The following is a 22,438-nucleotide window of genomic DNA, read 5'->3' as shown; positions in this document are numbered from 1 at the left end:
GAACATTCATTGCAGGGTGCCCTTAAAGGCCCATCCTGAAAATATCCTAACCCACACCTGCACCCGCACTACTTGTCCTGGCATCCTGCCCTTCACGCCTCACTTGGTAGTTGAAAGAAAATAATTATTAAGACATCACAGGTTCACCCAGATTATTCTGTACTGGTGGCTTAGTAATGCCCAGCTGTTGCCCCTTTAGGTCCCTCAGTGCAGATGTTGATATTTGTAACAACAGGACACCATATTCCCAGTCTTTGATTTTTGTTTCATGCATTGTGGGAGTTGAAGTGATGTCTATCTTAGATAAACCTCTAAAACATTTAGTCATAGAAGGAAGTTTAGTGACTGCTCAGACCACTGTTTGGTGTTTTACCTCTGACTGAATACTATATATACTGTGTTATTGATTATCTCTTATTTAGCTGACAAAACATCTACAGAGAATGTTACATTCACAGTTTGAAGAGATTACATAGTTGTACTACCAATATCAAAGGCAATCCTACTGCACAGCCATTTGTTTCCAGGCCCAATTGTTTGTTACATTAACATTCAATCCTATGGCCACTGACAACATCATTTCAGATTGCCACCTCTCCTCTATCAAATGGCCTTTTAAAGTACCTTTGACCAAAACATGTTGATGTTATCCAGAAGTTCAACCTTTTTCATGGTGTTATGACCATGCTTCAAGAGCACCTGAATCTATTTCAGCTTTAGAGACTAAGCCCATTTGCTCCATGAATGTCCATTCTGAGGAATAATCTGGGTTGGTGTTCATTACCCCGTTTCTTTTAGTGTCCCGGCAATGCAACATTATACATGGTTCATCATTGGCCAACATGTAATGTTCCCCTCAAAGAACACACTGCCCATTATGTCCTCAATGATCCCAATTTACATTTATTTTATTTTGCCAACGTAGTTTCTGATTTCTTTTTTTGTTATTGATCTAGCTGAATTAAATCAACTTTTCAATATAAATCTAATTATTTGATCATACAGTAACATGTAATATATACAAATGATAAAATTGACATGATTTCTAACAAGAGACAAGCAGAATACAAATTAATTGAACAGTTCTCAAAATTAATAAAAATCAAGCCAAAACAAACCAAAAATAAAATGTTGTCAATTATCAGTTTCTATCTTTTTTGTCCTCAACATGAATCTAAAGAGAAACCTTGTCAAGATCTAATGCATTTAAAAAGCTAACTAAAGCAATTTGAATAGAAGTGAAAGATGTTGATACCAATAGAGACCACCGATCATATTTGCACAGTGAACCAAGATAATTACAGTGTTTAGAAAAATGAATTCTTCATAAGCCAACAAGGACTGGGCATAGTGAAATCAAGTGTTCCAATGTTTCTTTACAGGAATAGTTCAGACAAAACCAACAAAAATTCTGATCCATTGGTATAATTTTGCGTGTTGATCGGACATCTTTTGTAGGCCACAAGTTCAGATTGAAATGCAACATAGCAGATCGATGGCGAGACGATGGAGCTTTCCAAAGGTAAAAGGCCATAGATCGTAATTTCTTGGGAGCAAACCTTAAATTTGATGACTGTTTGTAATTTAAGCAAATTTCTCTTTTTTTAATCCAATCCTCTTGATAAATATTTCTCTTTGACTTATCTGGGTTTGAAAGTAGCATTTCAATGGACACGTCCGCATACGATAGCATGCCGATAACACCCATTATCCACTTTTGTGCAAATAGATGTTCAGATGAAAATAAATAGGTGAGAATACTTTCAGCATTACATTTGAGTGTGTAGAAATCAAGCATTTTCTAAAAAGGTTACATAATCACCATTGATAGAGAGCATTGAGAGAAGTCAAACCCAACTCATATCGCAACCAAGAGACAGGTGTTGATTGTGGGAGATGTAGGACTTGTTTCCAGAATTTAGCTTCTAGTTTATCTAACAGCTGACTCGAAAATTGTACCCCTGTTTCTAGTCCATATAATAGACATGGTGTAACCTTCATATTCCAAAATGAAAGCGCAGTTATTAGCAAGAATTTACCATATCGATACAGTATAATATTTGTCTGCGAGATGGCTGTGTCCAACTTACTATCAACACTCTCCATCTGGCCTTTAGTCAAGACAACACCTTCAAATGCCATTCCTAGGTACTTATACCTTGGGACAATTGCTAATTTAATTTTGTTAATTGACCATCTGAGCTCTCTGGGACTTTGTTGGTGAATATGTGACTATCTGTGTTTTATCGGTGTTCACTTTTAATTAATTTCGCTTGATGTAAATATCAAAGGCTGTTAATAACTTCTGAAGACCAATCGGGGTCTTCGAGTACAAGATCATCAGCGTAAATTAATGATTTAATAGGCTGATTATCAAGTTTTGGGGAATCAGAACAGACTTCTTGAAATGCTGATTTAACATTGTGAAGAAAATAATTGAAAATTGCTGAATCAAATAGACAGCCTTGTTTAAGGCCTCGAAATGTTGAAATAGGGGCAGATAGTATCGCTTCTAGAGTAAGCCTAATTTGTATTGATGTGTTTGAATGGAAGGCATAGATTATATCGGACAGTGTGCCTGGACTCTTATCTCTGTGTAGTTTGGACATTAGCAGAAGATGAGAGAGAGTCAAAGATACAATTTAAATCTACAAACACAAAGTTAATGGCCTGTTTCATGCTCTGACATTGTGACTTCAATTCATTTAAATACATCAAATTCATGGCAGTGCTCATACCGGCAACAAAGCCGGATGGATTTGGGTCTCGATAATTTTCCAAGAATTGAAATCACGCAAAATCAATCTGGCAAATATTTTGCCTGGGGTATCCAGCAAGGTAATTGGGTGGAAGTTCTGAGGTAGTAATCTATCTCCCTTTTTTAAAAATAGGGACGATTAACAATGTTGTCCAAGATGATGGAATTACTCGACTGACAAGTATTTGTTGAAATATTTTGTACAAAATTGTTGCCCACAAATGAGGGTTTGCTTTTAACATGGAATTGTGAAGCCCATCCGGAACAGCAGCTCGCGTAGAACTGGCTTTTTAAATTAATGCCTCCACCATCAAAACTGTACAATCGACTTTCTAAGAAGAAGTAGATTGTAAAGGATAACTTGCGTTACTAAATTCTTCATCTGCATATAAACTTGTGTAATAATGAACCCATTGGCGCTCATTTACTGCATTGGTATGTACCACTGCTTGAGTATTACAAGAATGATTGTTCAGCAAAATCCATATTTCATATACTGTTTGATCTGCATTTGGTAATTTACAAATACGTTTCCTTTCTTGTCGATATTCTATTCATCTGTACCTAACCTGTTCATCATATACATGAGTATGTCGGAAAGTTTGTGGACCAATCATTGAGGAAGTATCTTTATATTTAGCCAAAACGTTAGTATATTGGTCAGGTATGGACTTATTTACATTGGTATCAATTGAGTTATTAAGAGTAAATAACTTGGGTTCAGACCATTGAAAGTGGGTTTTTGCACAATTGATGGTTATAATTTGCTTAATCCATTGTTTCGGTGCATTTGTCCCATCTGTCAACCGCCTCCATTTGAGCTCTAAGAGATTATGATCGCTCGATTCGTGATTTACAATTTCAAAAGTCAATAACGTCAAAAACCAACTAGCATCCACATAAATATAGTCAATGATACTAGACGACAGATTTCTTTGCCATGTGACTTTAGTAGGTATGTCACCTGGGACTGAACCATTCACTCTACAAAAGCTACGTTCTACCATAAAAGATGTCCATCTCTTGACTTCTTGTAATTTGTGACCTTTTTTCTTATTAATGCAAGTTTAGATCGCCCACTAATATAGTGGCTGTTATATTTTCTGTCATCAGTTGGTCAACTCAAGATAAAATATGCCATCAATCCTCCCTACTGGATTACGATAGATGTTTATCAAAGCAATATTATATTGCTACCAAGAAATTTTAACTAATTGAAGAAAAGGGCTAAACGAAACCCATGCAAAAACAGAGAATACTGCACTCATTCTTACGGCTACCAAAAGGCACAAATACGGTCTTCTTTTATCTACGGTGCGGGCTGGCAGTAAAGCAATTTCATAGTTGTCCCATATAGGGTCAGTAGTAAGCCACGTCATCTGCAACGCCAATATGTCAAATGTCATAGACAGCTTAGTTAAGGAAGTTTGAAGGTGCGAGTTTCCATGTGTATTCCAACTTGCGAGATAGAAGTTAGTCAGACTATCATTATTTGATGGTTATGTGTTCATTGGATAAGACATATTCCTTTAACTGTCTGCTGCTTTATTCAGCACAGACTCACCATGATAAGTTTGTTCTCACGCTGGATCTTGGGCAACTAGGAAACCCATATCAAACAGCGTCTTCCTTGATTTCCAAATGGTGTTGAACACCACACCAGAAGGTATCCACAATCTCACTAATGAAAGATCGGTGTCAGAAATTCCACCTGCTTTATGTCTCCAGTATCAATATCTTCTAGATCTACCACATCATTAAAAATATTTAATACACTGCTTCTGTTCAGGACATAAGTTCGAAATGGGCCACCTCGACATTTCAGGATCAAGGGGTGGCATTTCTTTAATGAAAATTGAGCATTGTTTGTTTTTGTATGATTCAGCACCTTTTTATCGGTCAGTAATGATGCTGTGTGTTGCTTAACTTCCAGGGATGCATTTATCAATACATTTAACTGGTCTTTATGTTGAACAGAATTTAACTGTGCTGTATCTAATTGCTTATCCAATTCTACTAAGTGTGCTTTGATGATCGATTAAGAATTTAGTTGGGGTATTTGTGGTGGTGAGGTAGATATTAATTGGGACAACCTCTTTTCTAAATAGATGTCCACTGCTTTTTATTTTTCTCAATCGAGTAAGCCATGCCTTGATCCTGCAATATTATCGGTGGAGCAATCGTCACTTTAGAATGTTGTACAGACTTTGCACCGCTGTTTTGTAAATCTTTATGCCCTGACTGTTCAATTACTTGAACCAAATCGTTCAGTGGAGTATAATCCAATAGAGATGTTCGTGAAAGACTATTTGCAATATGTCTGTGGCTGGTTTATTTCCTATTGGTATTTCCAGAATATTTACAGGTGTCAGTACAACCGGTGTAGCTCACAGAGGGTAATGTTTGCATTAAAAAAGGGGTTGTTTTGCAAACACACTGCGCACAGAAACAAGATGAAATACAATTGGTTTGGTATTTAATCAGATCCGATGTAGCCCGACACGTGTTTCGAGCGACTTGCTCTTCTACTGAGGCTACAGTAGAACAAATCAAAGTAGTCATTCAATGCAAGGGTTGTCAACAGAGTTGTGCAAGATGATTGCATTGTGCCAATGGAACAATATTTTGAAACAAAAGAATATACAACCCATATGATTGAAGTTAATCCAATTCAGTCATTGCCAATGTGGATATAGGGAAAAAGGGTAGGGAAAACATAATTAAAGAAAATGCATTAGCACTTTGATTTGTTGTTTTGACCACCTAATTGTTTCGCCTTGTCATTTGGGTCTTTTACATGTACTATGTTTAATTTTCTTGTACTTTTTTATGTTCAATGTACACAAATCTGTAGCCTCAGTAGAAGAGCAAGTTGCTCAAAACATGTGTCATGCTACATCAGATCTGATTAAATACCAAACCAATTGTATTTCATCTTGTTTCTTTGCGCATTGTGTTTGCAAAACAACCCCTTTTTGTCTCACTTACCTGGTGGAACACTTGGCAAGTTTCCACTTCTGCATCCACCTGGAGCGCTTTTAACACCCCCCAAAGTGACGCAGGTCCTTGCGCTGAACCCCGCTGTACTTTTTTGCCAACCCAAGTCTTTTTAATGTTTGCATTAGCTTTATGATGTTACTACCTGTAGGAGCCGTCAATGCACAAAAGAAAGTAGACAGACTATTTCTAGGGTTTTTCACATTAATTTTTTGACTTTTTTAGTTGCATGACAGGGTTTTTTGCTTTCTTTTTGGAAATGGCACCACACACCATTTGCAACTTTTTCAAAGAGTCTTTATTAGTTACAGCTAAGTTTGGTAGGGCCAGTGAATCCTCCTCTACTGGTTCTATACTGGCCCATGAAATGTTTGTTACTTCATCATGAATCAAGATAATAGGTTCCTCTACAGGCCAAATAATATGAGGAATAATGAGAAGGGCTGAAACAACAGAAGGTTCTGCAGCGGCAGATTGTTGTATCTCCACAGTTTGATTGGATGCATTCACCTTCTAAACAAGAAGGTCTACTAATGTCGGCATTCCTGCCACGAGATGATCAAGTTGAGTCGATTGTGCTGACACTTTAGCATCAAGTGACTCAAAAAGCCTAAACAAACCCAGTAGAGAGGTGTTAATAGCAGTGAGCGTCAATTCAAGCATACTAGAGTTTGACTTTAGATCTAATTGTGTTTCAGATTGATTTCTTGGACGCGGGGTTGGATGTGCATAGGATAAGGACTTTGAACAAACTGATAGGTCTGAAGAGTTATTTGCTCTCTGCGATCGTAAATCACTGCCGATTGAAATCGGGGATTCACATTGACTTGCGAATATTGACATTTCTGAAGCTTTGTGACTAAACACCGAGTGGTTTTGCGCGGCGTCAACTTTGTCACTTGAAGGATGAGATTTCAGTTCATTCTCGGCTGAATGAAGAATGGTTTGATCAGAAAGCGCATCGTGTTCCGGCAAAAAAGTCAGCAGAGCAAGATTTCCTATTTGCAGGTTTTTTATACCGGGGCACACCAGCTCTAGACAAGGATGCCATGTTGCTTTGTCCAGTTCCTGGCAACCACCCAGCATTTACATGCGAAGTAACAGGAAGCCCAAAACTACATGTGGTCTTTAATGAATTTACTGGTGTTACTGTAATAGTGATATGGGCTGTATGTATCTCACCAGTTCTCAACATTGTAGTTGTTTTGCCTAACTGATTTGGCATGACTGAGTTAAGTATGTAAAAAGCAAACATAAACTCTGTTCACTACAAAAGATCAGTTTCAATTGTTATATCACCTAAAGCAATGTCAATTGTTACACAATGAAAAAGGTTTTTCCCGCCACACCACAACTGTACGGCTAAGCAAACAAGCAATGCTTCAACAAGATGCTTTCTCACAAATGTGCGTGTGCGGGTGCGCGAACATGCTCGTATTAGTAGGACGTACACTGCAGTAGACGACACCAAAAAGGGCGTGCCTTCACCTCAGTAACGTTGCTATTAAAGCAACAAGCACAATCCAGCACAATCCAACAAAACAAATCCAACGTCGGATGATCAGAGACCCCAACCGGACAAGCAATGCTTCAACTAGTTGTTTCCTCACGAGTGCGCGTGCGAATGCGCGAGTGTGCTTGTATTAGTAGGACACACACTGCAGTAGGCAGCACCAAAAAGGGTGTGCCTTAACCTCAGTAACGTTGCTATTTAAGCAACAAGCACAATCCAGCACAATCCGGCGAAACGAATCCAACGTCAGATGATCAGAGACTCCAAGCAGACAAACAATGCTTCAACAAGATGCTTCCTTACGAGTGTGTGTAGTTTCTGATTTCATTAATAGTTCAAAAGAATATATGATTTGTTTTAATTTTCAACACAAAAAGAGTGTACCTTAATTTCTTGTCACCTTTCACATGATAATCAGTTTATTTTATATATAGTGTACTTAAACTTTCATTTCATGTCACTTTTGTAATAGGTCCTTTATATGTATTCTTTTCACTAAGTTAAATTTAAACAAAAAGTTTCAAAACATATTTACATTTTTCAGATATTGCTGCATATTTATTATTTTTTTTAGGATTTTGAAGGGTTTCTCCTGAATGTCACTCATTCACCTGTATTAATTTTTCATTTCCCTTATGTTCAATAATTTTATGAATGTATTGAGGTTTGGTGCATAAGTTTGCAAAATCGATGCAATTGAAATTGTGGATTTTGCATACCCTTACATTCTTGTCCAAAATAGTCTTGTATTTAAGTTTGTGCAGTAGTGCATTCATGATTTGTTCATATGTTTTTTATTCGTTGCTTTCAAATAATTGGATACCAGCATTTTAAAGGTAATTTGAAAAAAAGGTGATATCACAAAATATTCATTTTTTTCCATTAGTAAATCCATGGTGAACTGCACCGGAATGTCAATGGTTTTTTGTTCAGAAGATTCTGGAAGGTAAGGAAAGATCAAATTGGTAAACATAGTACTTTTTAAAAATGTGATCCATTGTTAGTGGAATTTGTATAAACTGTGTAAGATAAGGGTTGAGAGGGATAAAGAAAACATCATATGAATTAAGAGCTCTACAAAGTTTGCTACATTTTACACACTCTTAATGTACATGTTAAATATATAGCATGTAATATATACTTGCTAATTTGGAGAGCATTCTAAGACTTGGAGGTAAGGCCACATGTTTAGTCATGGTGAGAAGAAGAAGGTGTTGAGAGCAGAGAGAACCTGATGGTGTATAAGGTGAGATGAGAGAAGCAAAATAGAGAGGAGCAAGGCCAAGGAGGTGGAAGGCGGGAGGGTAATTGAGTGGTTGTAGCTGGGGGAGGGAAAGATCCAGTGATATGGGACAGGGAAGAGTGTTTGTTAAGTGGTTGGCTTTTGCAGAGAGAGAAAGAAAAGAGGAGGAAGGGATCATCATTAATGAGTAAGAGAGGGAATTTTACTGAAACACTTACTGTGCATTATTACCAATGTGATTTGGCATGGTTAAAACCAGAGGCTTTGGTGGGTTCAAATGAAACCTAACCCTGTGGTCCGCTTCCAAGAAATATGAGCCTATGGTGGTCTCCAAAGAACCATGAGACTGTGGTGTGATGCTAAAAATCCTGACTCTGTGGTGGACCCATAAAAAACCTGGCCCTCCAGTGGGCTCGCAAGGATCTGACACTGCGGTGGGCTCTTGGTTGAGCCAAGACTGCAACGTGTTCCGCACCCTATATACTGCCTTTGCCTGTGTGGGTCGTATACCAATTACTTAAACCTGAAAATTCAACTGGGTCAAATGGGAAAACAGTCAACTGTCACCTGGACACCAAGCTAAAGTGTCCTGGACTGCGAAAATATCATGGAACTGTGTGTAGCTTTGTGCATGAACCCAAACGGGTGACCTAACACATTTTTGTTGAGTAGAGAACTTGCACTTAGGCCCATGGTCCTACAATTTGAACTTTCCCTGCACTTGTGAGGTTTCCCTTGCACTTCTGCATTGCTATGTAGAGAAATATCAGCTGCCTAGGGGGAGGGATTTCTCTGTGATAGACCCGTAGCCTTCCTCCAACCTCTGTCTTTTGACTCAAATGAACTACTTTATTTTGGTGTTTACTTACTTTCATGTAATCTCTTAATTCTTCGGCCTGTGACAACATTGTGTAAGCATGAGGAACACTCAGATATTGACACAAGAACTGAATCTAACCTATGCTATTTCCATTTGCTCTTGGATTTTATACCTCATGATTTTTTCCTAGTAAAACAATTACTGTTTTTTTGCTTAATGTTTTTGAAGCCCCCAGCAAGAGTGCTGCGACCGAATATTTTTAGCGTGCGCATCACAACGCACATGTTGCAAATCCAAATGTAGACATCCGGCGTCTGCAACCGGCTATTTACTCCAACGCCATGTACACGCCACACACAAGTGCCCTTTACCTCTCAGGTGAAGAGCTAATTGCTATGCAAAAAAGAATGCATATCAGTCGGCGTTGTGCGCGTGGAATATTCCATGCATGTGCTCAGCGGTAACATGATGTTGAAGTAAATAAGTAAATAATATTAGCTTGTGACACACCAAAGATAAATAATATTTTTGGCAGCGGCTTAAGACACCGGCAGAAAACATTCATGGTATGGTTATAAAACTATCAGTGAAAAAGCAATTTTTAATGGGAACCTCCAATTGAAAATTGCGTTGTCAATCAGACCCTCAGCATAATGGCTACAATTGCCATGACACCTGCTGTGAGCCTTGATGGCTAGTTTGTTGGGATCAGATTGTGCCGTCCAGTGAGACATACGAGACTGTTCAGTTGTGCGTGTTCCTGTATCTGTATCTGTATGCCATCGCTCAAACACAAGGAATACCTTGGTGTTTTTCATTCCAAAAAGTGCATGTACCTTTTGTAAAAACCTCTTAGCATGAAAATTCCAAAATACAATGTTATCCCACTGGAGCTCCTGTCCTTTACCAAAATACCTGGTATTTTATGCAAAACGAATTGCACATATTTTTCAAAGTAAACGCTACATGAACTTTTTAAAGAAAAGATGGACAGATTTGTACACCTTTTTCTGAAAGTGTATAATCGTTATGATTCCAATCCCGTTTGCAAGAATGGCAGGTTTATATATAAATCTTCCTAAGCAAGCCTTTAAATATTGTCCAATATAATTAGCCTTAAAAGAATGTACTGTCAATCCATTTATTAAGAGTTGTCTACAGCAGTTCAAGTTCATATTTAATTAAATCAGCCTTTTTCATTTTCGCATTGAGGAAAAATGTAAGAGCGCGATTGAATTTTTCTTCAGACTTTAAAATCTATTCGTTTCAGTAGCTTGCATATCACTGTCTTCATGTTGAGCCCAGTATGGGGCTTATCACCTAGATAATAACACGGCTCAGAATGGCATTGTTCATCTGCCCAGCAAAATTATCTTTAGTGGATGAGATAACCTTTTAAATACAGGAGCAAGAGAAGCCAGGGCGAACTAATGCATGAACACGATAATGACACTGATATTTCACTAGGAACCCCCCTACATCAGTTCATGGTGTCCCATATACTTCCTTTTGTGCATAACAGATTGTGTGGAGAAAGATTCTTGCACACCTTTATCATGGAATATTTGCCCGGTTCAAAGTGAATTTGCACTGCCGAAAAGTGGCTTTGCACTGCCGACACAAACCATGATTCATGGAACCGTACAAAGTGTATTTTTGCCATGCAAAGACCGGGCAAAGCCTGCGCATAGTCATTTTTGCAGTTCAAAATTACTTTGCCCGGACTTTGTCCTGCAAAAATACACATTGCATGGTTCCATGAATTACGGTTTCTGTCGGCAGTGCAAAGTCACTTTTCAGCAGTGCAAAGTCACTTTTAATCGGGCAAATATTCCATGAAGCGGCCCCTTAGTGTCACGTTTATGGTGCAAATTGTGCGTAAATACACAAGTCCATCTATTCGGTACACTGAACCTGTAGGCGCACGCTTGATTCAAGAATGATTTGTTTTCCCTCAGGGGTCCTCAATAGGTGTTTGAAATCTATAATTGTTCATGCGCTATTTCGTGCTTGATGACTTAGCAGATGCAACTCGTGGCAGGGAAAATCACAAGAGCCCCACCCTCAAATCTTAAAATAGTGTAGCTTTCTGAAAGTTATAGAGACCCACGAGACCTCAACTCCATACAACTTGAAAAGGAGGAATTTTTTTCAGAACCTGGGAAATATTGTCTTCGAACGAGAGCATTTCCGAATGTGAGAGTCAGGGCTTCAAAATAATGTCACTCTGCGTTCAGTCAGCATTTTGAGTCATGGATACTTTTACAAACCCATTCCCTTTCCCTAGCAGTTTTGTGTTTTATAACTTGGTGACATCAGAGACACAACTTCACATGGAATTGGTTATTTGAATGTGCAATAATCATCGTCAAGTAGTAATTATCATACAAATCATTGCCCGTTCAACAGATACATTCGGTGAAGGGCCTAGCAGTCAGTAGTGTCTAGTAATGTATACGATTAGTCACTTAGGAGCTCATATTGCATGAGCACATAGCATAAATGAATGGTGTAAAAACCTTGGGCTTTTACGAATTTGTTTACGTTATGGTTAATATTAAAACATTTGTGTGGCGGAGAGGAGGAGTGGAAAACAAATTAGATTTCCACCATCTCCTTCCGCTCCATCATACGAATGCTCCAACATCTTCATGGATTTTCATACCGGCGCAGATGCTAGTGATTGCTATGGGTCCCACCTGCTTTATGCCCAAGCATGAAGCAAGCACACCCCATAGGGATCCTTTGTACATGCTATGGGAGTGTTTGCAGGGTGTTTGAATCTGCAAGGATCCCTGGCGCTCTGATGTTGGACAATAGTCTGCTTTTGCTATCAACACCTGGCTTCACCTTTAAAAACTTCACTCTGGACGCAGAGCGTCGCAGAGTGTTTGCAGAGTGTTCGCGGATGTGTGAGGAATGACCTCTGATCACGGATTACAACAGAGAGCATGAAGTAAGGTCTGCAAATTAGTGATTAACAAAGCTGCAGTACTGTCTCACGTAGGCAGGAGCGGGAGGCACAAAGTGGGAGAGAGTGAAAGTGGGGATAATTCAAGCTTTAAAAACCCTCTTCTATTTGACTGTGCAAACATAAGGCACTCTGCACCACATCCCCCGTTATATCCCCCTCCTCGCATCTTACTGTGAACATGAAACCTTGGAGTGCGTTGTAGATGTCAAGGTTGCGGTTGCGGTTTTGAATGCTTATGAGAGGCTGTCCTCTGCCGATCAAGAACATCACCAAATAGTGGCGGGTGGAGCAGATATCACTAGCTGCCTGCTACCAACACACAAGCACGTTGTGTTTGAGAAAGAAGGAGCATCGTCTGCAGCAATGAACTACAAAACTTGAGTCGGCCACTCGGAGCAGAGGAGCTTGTTACGCGAGCAGCTGTAGAAAGCCAGGCAGACGTCCCCAATTGTACATTGATGAGCGGCACTGAGACTCTAAAGGCAGACAAACAAACCAGTACACAGATTGGAAATGAATGGCTCAGCAAAAAAAACACTGACCTGAGTCCTGAAGAAAAGGAGTTATTCTAACTCTGAATGAGGAACTTTAAAATGGCCCACAAGTCTAGAGAAATCAAAAACACAGAGCAACCTGCTTCAATATTTGGAAAGCAAGAGACATTGTGCAATGTTGAACTCATGACAAATCAGAGTTTAAAAATGAATCGAATAGGAAAAATCACTGATGACGACCTTTTGAATAGCACAGTGAATATTCTTGAAGAAAGTTCTGCTCCCTTTCCATGCTCCCCAACTGAAACAGCTGAATCAGCTGTGGTAAGTATTACACCACTATTTAGTGAAACTGATTCAGAATAGGGAAAGGTGCTACTTGACCGCCCTAACGAAAGTGGGGCCACTGGGAAATATTTACAGGCGGGTGAAGGGGCGACAAAAAGTATTGCCTTAATGGAATCCGATGTGACACATTTAAATGTTGAGATATGAGGCAACCCATTGATAACATAAGTGAACCAAAACACATACAATATATGTGCAGCCTGTTGGCCAAATCGAGCCATCTGGAACGAAGTAAATATCCAGATAAAAAAAACATCACATTGGAAAGAATAAGAGTTGGGAAAGCAGTAGAAGATAAGGATGGTTATACAAACAAGGGTATGCCATCTGCACCAGAGAAGGAGAGGGGTCGTCATCGGCTGCCTTGGCTCCACTACAACCCCTCAAAAACCATTGAGAAGAATTTGCCATTTGACCCAAACTCACAAAACATACTGAATCTAAACAGTAAACAAAAAGAAAACAGATGTCCATCAGTGATGACTCTGGCTCGTCCGATTTAGAAGACTCAGAAAGAGCAGATTGAACTCGGAACAGAGGAAGATCACCAAAGCCGTTTCGGGGAGCAAAAGTGCCAAACCAAAGACGAGTTACACCAGAAGCAAATGGAAAGGAGGGAACCAAGATGCACTCAGCAATTATCGCAGTAGTTGCATTAACACTAGCGCTGTATTTAAAGTTGTACGAGTCACTGAGTGACAATTACAAAGACCTTTCAACACTTATGGCACTGATGAATTCCAAGCCTGTTCTCTTAGAAAACTTCATAGAATCCATTGGAGAGAAGAAAGGAAGAGAGAAAGAACTGGAAGGAGTGATTCTGAAATCTCTCATTGATGCGTTGCAAGACGCCAAAACAGATAAAAAGACATTTCTAGAAGGAGTCAAAGAAATTGTAGGCTGGTTAAAAGCTGACCCATGCAGGGAAGAAAAAACAGCAGTACTGCAAAAGCAGGTAGTGGCTGCTCCGACCACGTCGAGAAGCAAGCAATGTAGTGAAGTGAGAAACTACCCAGGACAATGTAATCATAGAAGAACCAACAGAAGTGGTGCTGCCTTTATTATTAGAGGAGGAACGTATTCCACCAACAAAACCATGCACCATCGAAGTGAATGCAACCAACGCTCTGATACATGGTAGTAATTCAAATATAGGAATCAACGATGACATCTCGAGTGAAAAGAAAAATCCTACCGACGAAGCTTAAATGTCCAAATCCTTTTTTCCATATTTAAACAGGACCTACGGTCGATTAAAAGTGAAAAAGTCAAAGGGAGAGGATATCAAGTGCAGAAATCGAAAAACATAAAGAAATGGGCAAAAAACAAAACATGTGGCTCACGTAGATTCCTGCGGAAATTGAATTTGACTGAAGGTTGTAATAACCAGAATGGAGATGACTCTGGAGAGATATCGAGCAAGGCTAACCATCCCTTATGTCCTGACCAAACAAAGATGTTTAAAGCAAGTCTGAAGAAAGATGAAACCCCAAACTCCCAAAAGGATTCCCTTGATGAAAGTTTGATCGAATTGTTGGATTTATCTACTTATGAAGAAAATCTGATACAATCGACAATAAAAATGGAACATCAGTCGATGTGGTGGATTTGGGGGACAGACTGAGAGGTGCTGTGAATTCCCTCCTCTTTCTCACGTTAAGTGAAAAACAGAAAAAATGGAAACCAGGACACAAAAGAGGTCAGTAGCACGTCCCCTGTCGTACTAATGAGGAGACTTATAGGAAACCCGATAAAGACGAGGTCTCTGAATAAAGGAAGCAGTAAAAGGGAACATCAGCCACTTAACCATCAAAGAAGTCCCACAGAGAAACCCAAAAAAGATTGGAGAAACACGATGGCAATGTGGCATAACCCTAGAAAGAATCTTGAAGACCAATGATGGATTAATTCTAAATCAATCAAATTTGATGACTCTATTTCATCGCATCCCGCGGTTGCATGTGATCAACTCAGAAGACATACAAATCGTCAGTTTTCCAAATGAAAGGATCAACAATAAAGTCTCACTGATTATGAGTTCCTTAATATGGTTAGAACGATAAAGGAAGCACGAGATGAGCTCTGCTCGTTAGGTTTGATATAGAAGAATCTGAAAGTATGTGTCAGGTCCTGCCTTCAGAATTCCCTGGAAGCTGCTGAGCCCCACAGACCCACACAAGCGTCCAGTGCCCAACTGATTAGGAATACAGCTGAACCCAAGACACCCCTGGGGGAAAGGGGAAAATGGAATAAAATAATAAACTCAGACACTGGCTTGCCCTCTTCTTAAGGATTGGTATTTGCATGAAGGAAAAAGAAAGAACATCAGATACAAGTGTGCTTAAGAATAAATGAAACTCCCCTCCAACCTCTTCTCCTTTAAAAAGTATATAATTATACCTGAGAATTCCTCTGCGCAAGCTTAGAGGAATTGAACCTCTGCACTCTTACACCAGGAAACCTGAGTCTCCTTAAATGCAGTTGTCCAAGAATGATCTCTTCTGCAATACTTTATTTTTTGTTTTCTGAAGCGATATGTAAAACATTTATTCTAGTTCTGATCCGGAGAATTCTCTGATATTTTTAAAAATGTCACAAAGTCCTCCAAAACGCTGCCTTCTCTTTGTAGTATAATTCTGAAAAGAGTTGTCAATTCTTCAACTGGAGAATTATTATTCCGCTTGCAGTTTCTAAGGTTAAGGAATTATCTTCTGTACTGCAGGAGCGTTAGTCAAACAAACCTCCTAATTACACATTTGTTTTATTTTCCTATTTAAATGTTTATTTACCTGAGAAAACAAAGCAAACTGAAATACCATTATATTCCATTAAACATGGCTGAATATATAGAATTTAAATGAAAAATAATTCTCATGAAGGAAGTACCGTGCTACAAAGTCACCTAATAACACTGCACAAAAGAAATAAAATAAACTCCCTGGAATTTCTAAACTGACGGATCTGATGAAGACCTCCACTCAAATAAGTTACTAACCCAGGAATAAGCCGTAGAACGAAACGGAAAGTGGAAAAATGCCCTTCAGATTGCACTTGGCAAGTGAACTACGCACACACAACGCTTGCCGAATGACACAGCTCTTCCTATACCACGCGCGTAATGTAGCTTTAGTTTTAACTGAAAAAACTAGCTTCAGGCCTGAAACAAATGAACTACTAACATTAGAAAAAGTAAAAATAAATCTCTTACCTTATCTCTGCTACAAAACAGAATTCAAATAGTCGATCGCGTCTGTACTCCGAACCCGGAAGTGAAACGAAATCAAACTAGAAGGACGCAAAGTCCTGAAAAGAAAGTAACGCAAACTCTGTTATCCAACCTCCTGAATCAAATATAAACTGACTGTCTACACAGCGCGCGTGCTCCAAATTCTTTCTCCTCACTACTAGTAGAGAATCATAAGAAACCACAGAACAACAGGAACCTAACTTCTAAAGTGACTAATAATAATGTTTATATTTTAAAGGGACCTATTTAGTTCTAATTATTTTCTCTTTTTTAAAAATTAAATGCACTTATCTGAAAAGAAGATTGTTCAGTCCAAATCTTCCAGATTTTCTTCCGCTGCTTGCTTGCTTCTTTTTTTAAAAACTAGAATGCAGTTCTTACTGATTGTGTTTTCCAGAGAAAAAAAACTAACACATCAAAAAACAAATACAGGACCAGTCTCTTGAGCAAATCTTGATGAAAGGCAGTTTAGAATGTTCTGCCCTCCCCTTTGTTATGATCACAGCCAATCAGGACTTCTGACTGCCTCCACCATCTTGGCTTGGGAACTCCACCTCACTCTGAATGGACTGAGTTAAGGACTAACCAAACAAATAATCTACTTTGAAAACAAACACATGTCATTAAAAGTATTTACAAGGGTTTATTGATCATTACCACCCAGAGACCTGACAGTATGACATATTATTGTTTTGAGAGCAAGGACATGAGAGATTTGAGGCCTGCCCGTAAAAAATAAGAAGCCTCGAAAATGCTAAAAAAATAAGATTACATCTTAAAAATAAAAAATCGTAGGCCGTGTCACCACTAGGTAAACAAGAGCAAGAAAAGAGAAACAGGGTTGATGACCATAAAATTGCGAAAAATGCGCTACAACAAATCAAAATAACAATTCAAGGTAAAGAGCCCAATGATGAACACCAAAAAAATGGTAACTTAAATATGGAAAAGGATGAGGAAAACAAATGTACATCTTGGGATCTGATAGCCACAGCGCTAGCCTCCAAACCTAAAGACTAGAGCCAGAGGAAGAAAGATTGCAAAACTTGGGAGCTGGAATACAAGAGGCTAAAACCACTTATTCAATGATCTGCTCCGAAAGCTATTTGATCTAGATATAATTTTCTGTCTGGAAACATGGTTAAAAAACACCCAATTATTAGATGGACACACCATCTACTTTAATCCCGTGAAGGGGGGAACTCAGGGAAGACCTTCCTCAGGCTTAATGATAATAGTCAAAATTGATCGAAATGTTGCCATAAACCAAATGAAGAACCCCAAACCATATATCCAGATGAACAAATTACAGAAAACAAATGGGAAAAACAAAGAGGAGGTCCTTCTCATTATGAACTTATATTAGAACCCTGAGACAAAAGAAGGGGTGACTCTTCTAGAGAATGTAATGGACCTGATTGATCAAAATAGGGAAGAGCACCCAAAGGTGCGAATTGTGATTTGTGGTGATTTGAATTCCAACTGCATCATGGAAAAGAGCAGACCTGATAAAAAAGGATCAGAAAAAAGAAGCTTTAAAATTCAGAGAGGGAAAGAGTGGATGGACGAAATGAAGTTACGGGATGTGCATTTATTAATGGCAACACCACTTGGAGACATCCCGGAAGCTCCGACATGGTCAAATGGGATTTTGCACGCAACCCTTGATCATTGCTTTGTATCAAGAAATATCTTGTCAGAGGTACAAAGCATGGTGATAGAGAAATCAATACACAGCAATCACAACCCCCTAATAATAACATTTAAAGGGGTAAATAAGAGACTGCAACAGAAATGGTTGCATAAAATTGAGATTAATAGAGGGTCAAAAGGGTTAGAGTAAACACTCAAGACATCCCTAAAATATCAGAGACCCTAACAGAGTTGTACAAACAAGAGTCAGAAGTGGTGCAGTATGACTGGGTCGTAACATAATTTAAAGAAGTAAACAAAGGCTCTCTGAAACCAAAGTTCATCCATTCTCATGTCCATAACAAAAAATAATGGATCAAAAAAAGTTGTTAAAGAAACATCTACGTGAACAAGTTGAAGAGTTCCAGAAAAAAGAACTGATAAGATAACGGCATGAAAAGTACAGAAATTGGATGAAAAATGAAAGATCAGACATGTTCCAGAAAGATGCTGTAAACATGCTAAGAACTCAACTAGCAGGAATTTCTGCCAACTGCTGAAAGAAAATGGTGAGTATATAAATTTGCACCTTTTAAATCCAATACCCAAAGAGGAGTGGATGATCCACTTAGGACGGTTATTGGAAATGAAGAACACGATAACTATGGAAGAAGATACTGACAAATTAAAAAAATCCAAAAAAGCTGGAATGTACCATATGAGAGAGAGGAGATTCTGCGGCTAATTAAAAAAGCCAGCCAGTCAAGAGCACCCAGGCCTGATGGACTTTCCAATGCTTTAATGAAAGCAGCACCAGAGCAATGGGCAATATCTTGTGAAATTATATTTAACAGGTTCCTTGAAAGAAGAAAAATACCTGAATCCTGGAACACCATGATAATAATCCCCATCCACAAAAAAAGGGATAGATTTATACCTAAAAACTATAGAACAATCACCTTGTTGGATGTGGTGGGTAACATTTTCACGACACTGATCCTACGGAGGCGGAAGAATTGGATAAGAGACTCAAATTCCTTTGACATTCGCCAGACGGGGTTTGTAAGGATGTAGGGTGCAACCTGAATGTAATAATCTTAAACCTCCTCAAGCTTCGAGCGAAACATAAGAAAGAAAACATCTACATGGCCAGCATTGACTTAAGCCAAGCTTTTGACAGTATAGATCACACAATGTTATGGCAGAAACTAAGAAACAAAGAGTACCCGAAAGATCTATTGGAAATCATCCAAGAGCTATATTCAAATACAAGTATACAAGTACAACTGGATTACCAGGGAAAGCTATTGGAGAAGATCAAAACATCAAAGGGGTTAAACCAGGGTTTTCCGTTAGCGGCAACCCTGTTTAACTTCTTTATTCATGATATCCAAGAGGTATTGACAGATAAGACCACATTCCCGCCCTAATTCAATGGTAGAGAAGCGGGATGCATACTATATGTGGATGCTGTAATACTGATTGCGATGACCAAAATTGGCTTACAACAAAAGTTATCTATACTACAGAAGTACATAGAGAACTATCTGTTGAAAATCAACACCAACATATCTGTCATCATGGTATTTGGTGAAACAGAAAGAGGGGAAAAATCTAAAGACTCATGGATGTTAAATATGGAAAGGTTACTTCCAGTTGTAGAATTGAAATACTTGGGAGTCATCATAAATGTATTACACAGTGAAAGTCCTTGGATTGAGCATTTTATGATAAAAGTCAGACAATTGACTGCCCAAGGAAAAGTCCTAAACAGAAGATTCAGGAAATGTTCCTTGATTCGCATTCTGAATTTCTTTAAACAAAAAGTGACACCTGTACTTATCTACAGAGCAAAATACTGTATGGGGATCCGAATTGAGGTTTGGGAGCAACTGGAAGAACATTTTTGGAAGAAAGTGTTACAGCTTCCACAATCGATCCCTGTAGCAATGATCCGCTGCAAACTAGGTTTGAGTACCCTTCAGGTGAAAGTCCAATGAAATAAGTTACTACTTTTCAGGAAAATAATACTAAAAGAGAGTCCTCCACTATTTGAAGTTCTGAAAAGTAGAGAGTATGGTTGCAAAAACTCTTTACTTAGTATGGGTATATCTACAGAAACAATTTGTAAAAAAAAGGTTAGTCAACAAAAACCAAATATGGGCTGATGATTGGAGAACTACTGAGCAAAAGAGACCATTGTCAAAAATGAACACCTTATAAAAAAATAACATTGGCCACTTAAACACGACAAGAGTGTACCTAAGGAAATTCCCAAATAATGAAGCAAGGAACCTATTGATGAGATTTAGATTAAACCTATTACAAAATAACACCACACTTAAGAGGTACAAGAAAGGAAAAGATGACACTTGACGGCTATGTGAGAAAGGCTGTGAGACATTAAGTCATCTATGCCCATTGTGCTCTGAGTTTAAGGACTTAAGATCTATACACCTCCTTAAGGAGCTAAAAAAAAAGGCAGGACTGTATGCCGACAAATGGTGGGAGTTAATTTATGGAGCAGTTGATCAAAGAGTCACCTATTCTACGGTGAACTTCTTAAAGGCTGCTCTAAGAAAACTGGAAGACAAGAGTACCCAGTAACGGAAAACAGACCATATGCATTACATTTTATTTAGACTTTAAGGGGGTGTTAGTATGGAGGGAGTAAAAGGTTGAAATGTAAAAAGTTTGTAAGAAACTAAATTGCAATAGAACATTTTAAAAAAAAAATTAAACCCTCCCCGAGATGCAAGCATGTTGGTGGTATTCCACTGGAACAGCAAAGGAGATACATCCCTCCTTACCTTTAATGAGCTTGGTGCTAAAATAGTTGATAATGAATCCATCCTTTTCTTTTAATCTTTACCTCCAAATTCTTAATAAGCTAATAAACCTGACAAGCAGGTGTGACCCTGTGCTCGAAGAGTAAAAGTTAACTCAGCCCCGAATGTATACTTAGATGTCAAAACAGTGATATAATATTTGACATGTGGGCGTCGATTTTTCAATAAGAGTTTTGTTTAAAGAAATATATATGTTGGAAAAATACACATCTCTGTAAGAACCCCTTATTTGACACACTGGTCCTCATTACAGGTCTGGCGGTAACCGTGTAGGTGCAACCGGCGAGTTGCCACTGGCCCCATAAAATTGTACCGGTGCCTAACTTCCCGGTGCCACCGGCTCATTACAAGTCCAGCGGGGAAGCACCGGCACCATTACTTACAGTGCCAGTGCTTCTGTGATGGGTTTGCTTATCGTGACCACTGCGCCTGGCAGGGGCAGACCTGTTGTACACAGCGGCTCTGGCAGGCAAATACATGGTTTGCCAGTCCAGAAACAAGGGTGCTGGTGAGCTCACCATCACCCTTATTTCTGGACCGGCAAACTTGTTATGAGGCCCACTTACTTTGAAAGTGTCAGTGCCTTCTTCATTTAGAGGTCCACCAAACAAGGCCCCAATGTTTCCTTTAATTTGTTTTACCATCCTCTGCACCCTATATAGTTAGAACAGAAAAAACACCATCTGGGCAGAAGGGAATCAGTTATCTGGGTGGAAGTGAGCATGCCAATCAATGAGCAAAGGGACACTAGGATACATCATTTGTGTTGGCCCAGCTAGTGCTAAGCCAACCGACGAAATGATGTGGCCACTGAGAAGGTTTCACAATATTTGCTCATATATATAGTTTGCCATAATGTGTTCCGATTAAAATGTGTCCTTGTTGTTATGCATACGTGTATCTACTCTTTGATTCAAAAAATTACCTGAAAACCCAAATTAGTTGAAACCATCAAAAGAAAACAGCAGAAATCCATGGCTCTTTTATTTTTCTGTCACCTTCAATATCGTTTCTGATCCAGCAGTCGCTTTTGAGTTAGTCAATTACCAAATTACCTTAGATAATTCACAATACTCAACAGATATTTTATCACTAAAATCTTTTTAAGAGGGTTGTCCAAGGTCAAAAGCATATTCAAACATCTGGTTTAAGGCTTCCCACTTGGCAACTACCGGGAGATAAGCCACAGTAAAAAAGCCAACACAGTTTATAATGGTGGAATACCAAATGTTGAAGAGTGCCACAACAGTGCAGTAAGCACCTATAAAGCCATTCCCGGTGGGAGACAAAAGGCTGAAAGGAAGCCTGGACAGATTGCCTGTGAATCCCAAGAACTGGAAAAGGTCTAATTGATGCCTTGTGAAAGTAGGAAGACAAAATGAACATCCAGACTGTGATTAACACCTCAAAGTGCATGATTTGTAAACTCTTGTGCTGGACACTTCCTGGAACATTTTACATTTGAGCTTAGGGTTAACTAGGAAGCTAGTGACTTTTTAAAGCTAAGTTGTAGATCTTTCTGTTGGCCATACCTGTGCACATTGATTTGTAGAAAAGTGTGTC

General features: G+C 38.9%; 1 protein-coding gene across 6 annotated transcripts in view; it reads left to right on the top strand.

Annotated features, from left to right (window-relative positions):
- The window catches only part of HTR2C (5-hydroxytryptamine receptor 2C), a 4,576,123-nt gene that overhangs the window by 1,247,219 nt on the left and 3,306,466 nt on the right, over positions 1 to 22,438 (top strand). For all 6 annotated transcript variants that reach the window (XM_069612886.1, XM_069612885.1, XM_069612883.1 and 3 more), the window contains one exon: positions 8,155 to 8,214. The gene's annotated coding sequence lies outside the window, so the exon portion shown is untranslated. The remainder of the gene's footprint in view (positions 1 to 8,154; positions 8,215 to 22,438) is intronic.

Source organism: Ambystoma mexicanum, chromosome 5p, assembly GCF_040938575.1.
Source record: "Ambystoma mexicanum isolate Mex_15411 chromosome 5p, UKY_AmexF1_1, whole genome shotgun sequence".
In the NCBI taxonomy this organism is placed as follows: domain Eukaryota; kingdom Metazoa; phylum Chordata; class Amphibia; order Caudata; family Ambystomatidae; genus Ambystoma; species Ambystoma mexicanum.
Note: the sequence above shows the minus strand (reverse complement) of the source record. Positions and strands in the feature narration are given on the sequence as shown.